Raw genomic sequence first — 3,855 nt, 5'->3', positions numbered from 1 at the left:
CTATTAGATTTTTTTTCTACCTCTTCCCAGTGATGACTTCAGAGAGCAGATCTTACATAAGGGACATAATAATTGATAGTAAAAGCCACACCAGAGTTGAATACCTCTATCAATGTTTCAAACAGAGTAAACATGATGGGGAGGGTTTAAACCTGTGCAATTTCCAAAGTGGCAGACCATTAAAAGATTGGGAAAAATGTTGCCTTTCAGTGAACAGAGTTTCTTACAGATTTTGAGAATAATATATTTGTCCAACCAGCCCACTCCGAGATGCCACTTCTGAAAATAACCTTCAGATCTGCTCTGAGTTCCTTCCCATTTCCATTGTGATCACCTCCGGATATCTCAGAGACAAACTTTGACTCTGCCGAGGTCAGTGAAAAATTATTGCAAGGAAACTTCATATGTTTAGTTTGGGGTTTTATAAGACTTCTAAATACTTTATAAAATGGGAGGAGTTCAGTCTTACAAGTGGGAAATCTTAAGGATAATGATTCCAGCCTGGAAAGCAATTAAAAAGGCACAAAAACGCTGTCCCAAGTGTCAAATCCAAAGGATCATCCTATCTTTTTTAATAGTTTAAGAAACAGCTTCTATTCATATTATGCAGTGGTGAGTTAGTTCTCTGTTCTCATCTTGAGAGCTAGCAATCTAAAAGCAAAGGAAAAAAGGCAAATTAAACAAGGCAGAATGAATTCAGACTGCAAAGCATCCAGCAGAGCTGAACCTAACAAGCTTGAATTAAATAATTAGAATACCAAGAAAAAAAACAAACCTTCAGAGAGCAAAGGGTGTTCTTGGTCACTGATTGCTATTTAAATTGGTTTGGCCTCTAACGATTTAGAGATGGTCAAAATGCATAAATTTCCCCAAGCTTTATGTGCTTGGCCACGATGACTGAAGAAGGGAAGAAGGCCAATTTACATAGTACATTTTTATAGACAGTTAAGCCTTTAAGTGGATTAATAAAGTTTGGTACTTTTAAAGGCATAAGTTTTTATTAAATGACAGCATTCAGGTTGAAAATAAAATGGAAACAACATAAGCACACACTGATTAGAAACATACAATACCTATTTACTTAGGTTAAGGTAGAAGAATTATTATAGTCACATAACCAAGACATTTACAAAGGAAAAGCTTTCAAATTTTACCAAATTATGTATCAAATAATTTTGAGGGTCTCATGGTACTGTTGAAATCCTTGCAGACTGGTGGATGCTGAAATAGCTTTCCAGCTTGGAACTCCAGTTAAAATCTTTGTGAAAACTATTCACTCACTTTCCAAGTGTAAAGCAATTCAGGCTCTTAATCTTAACTCTCCACCCCAATATCTTTACATTCAATGATGGAAAAAAGTTTTGTGATATGGTTTGACATCATAATGAGAGAGAGAAAAACATGACCTGCCTTCAAACTCACAATATTAAATCTGATCATGTAAATTCAAAGCTTTTGCCCATAGAGAAAGTGTATATTAACAAATTATGACTGGACTGGTGAGAGTAGGTTTGTGGGGGTTTTTTTTTGTTGTTGTTATCTGGTTAAATTAGAAAGAAAATTTATGACCTACTTATCATTCATTTTTATAGGCTTGTGATGACATGAAAACTAAAATAAGTTGCAACTGGATTGGGGTTGTTTACATAAAACAGAGTGACTTCATTTCAAAAACCTCAAAGGTAACCTTTTTACCAAAATATTATTTAAAATTTAAAAACTAAATATTTCAATTACATGATGTTAAAGTTATCTTATCTTGTAGAAAATTCTATTATTTCAGAAAAATACAACTTAAGTAATGAGACAAAAATTTACCTAAAGAAAAATTCTGCAAAATTTTTCAACTGTAAAAAATGGAACTAAAGGTCTTGCACTATATTGGTCAACATTACATTTGGCTACCCCTATCAGCAGATCAAAATTGTCATGGCATCCTTTTGGATATGAGCTGCTGTGTAAATGCAAATTGCGCAGGAAAACATTTCATCAATGAATTAATGTGAATCTTCAAAACATAGGGAAAGAACTATCAAAAAAAGAAGCCATTCAAGAAAAATGCAAACCACGAGGTGTAGAAGAGGCAAGGCCTTCCCCACCCCCCAGAATTTGACTTGAGAAACTGGCTAAGGGCACATACAGTGTCCAACTCCTTTTAAACAAAACATCACATCTACATAGAAACAGCAATATTATAGAGTTGGAATTAGTGATCAGTTTAGCTAGTAATACCTCAATGGGGCCTTTGAAATCCAGTCATGTAACTAAGCTGTTAATCAAAATAATGAATAGGTGCATGAAGTCAGTGATTAAAAGTATTTTAGAGGACCTAGTAGCAGGGTTTTCAGTCTTAGCAAAATTAAAATCAGGCCTAGGTCACTGTTGCCTGCAGAGCACAGCTGGTAATGGCCTTCAGAAATCAGTGCAGTGGATTTGCTTTGGCACCTCTGGTATCAGCATCCATGCTCCAGCTGTTTCCAGTTGTACACAGTATGCACACAGGCTCTAATTTAGGACACCAAGCTCTGTTTCGTAGCTTGCATTTGGAAGGAGTTTGCAAAGGGTTAGACAAATGTTAGTCAGGTGGTGTCAGATTTGGTTGCATAAGTTGCTGTGAAAATCTGGGAATCCCTGAAAAAGTCAGGAAACTGCTTTGTGGGTGTTGCTTCAAAGGGCTGGGATGGACAGTGTCCTAGATTCTTTTTCCCAACAGCATCTAAATTTATCTCCATTGTTCTTTTTTTTCTATTTTTTTTTTTAGCTTAGTTAGTACTAAACCTGGATGCCAGCCAGCGAGGAACAACAATATCTTGACAGGGAACCTCATGCATCCCACACGGGTCATCTACATTGTCTGGGATCTGTGTGCATCAGAGATTACAACAGTGGAAAACAAAAGAATTACGCAACACAAAGGTCTTGATGAGAGTAAACAAGAGAAACGTGACTTGCTGCTGAAGCACTTTCCTGCCTGTAGTTGAAGCAGAGGGATAAGAGGAGGTCCACCCTTCAAGTCTTCCCAGACAGTAACATAAAAATGCAACAAATAAGCAACAGGAGTCTCATGTACTGTTGTCCGGTGTTTCTGTTTAGTCAGTACTTTCCTTGGAGCAGAGATAAAGGACTAAATTGTATGCAATTTCATACACAAGCATGCTTTATTTTTAAGCTGATAACATTGATAAAGTCTTAGGTAAATTAAAAACGTGTGGCTGAAGTCAAACCTGATTTATTCCAAAGGAAAATTAACCACACCCATGAGAAAGTTTGACTGAGAGCAAGACTGTGGGACTGGTAAAATCATGGTCCGTTCTGAAAGAGGTTTGAGCTCTCATTAAATGCCATAGCAATGTGGCTAGCCGAAGTAGCTCAGAGCCCTTGGCACAAGCGCCCCTCTAAGCACCTGCTCTGTGAATGGTTCAACTTGCCAAGGCTCAGCAGGCTCCCCAGCCACAGCAACATGTGCCCAAGGCACCCTTGCCATCACTTTTAACCCTGCCTTGGGCTCTGCATGTGCCAGCAGGGGACCATGCCTGCTTTGAAGGAAGGGGATTGCAAAATTGTGAGTATTAAAATGGAGATTGGATTCATTTTTTTCTCCTGCAACACATTGGCTACAGCACATTGCTTCAGTAGGCACAAGTACATCTGCTCCATGTGGAAAGGAGAGACTCAGTCAGAAACCAGCTGAGGGTGGAGTTCAACATATTAAAAAAATCATGGGGAGCTTGCTATCAAGAGGGGCTTGGAAAGATGCTGTCTAGTGACCTAAAATGTTAGAAAGCCTCAAGGTACATCAAATACTGCATTTTTCTTGCCTGCCCTTTGCATGTATTGACTATTTGGTAGAGTCAG

General features: G+C 38.0%; 1 long non-coding RNA gene across 1 annotated transcript; it reads left to right on the top strand.

The window, feature by feature from the left end:
- Positions 1-252: 252 nt before the first annotated feature.
- LOC132324294 (uncharacterized) lies at positions 253-3,490 on the top strand. Its single transcript, XR_009485563.1, has 3 exons — positions 253-372; positions 1,593-1,682; positions 2,762-3,490. It is a non-coding gene; the product is annotated as an uncharacterized LOC132324294 (long non-coding RNA).
- The last annotated feature ends 365 nt before the right edge of the window (positions 3,491-3,855 follow it).

This window comes from Haemorhous mexicanus, chromosome 2 (assembly GCF_027477595.1).
Source record: "Haemorhous mexicanus isolate bHaeMex1 chromosome 2, bHaeMex1.pri, whole genome shotgun sequence".
Taxonomy (NCBI): domain Eukaryota; kingdom Metazoa; phylum Chordata; class Aves; order Passeriformes; family Fringillidae; genus Haemorhous; species Haemorhous mexicanus.
The sequence above is the reverse complement of the archived record's forward strand: the minus strand, read 5'-3'. Positions and strand labels throughout refer to the sequence as shown.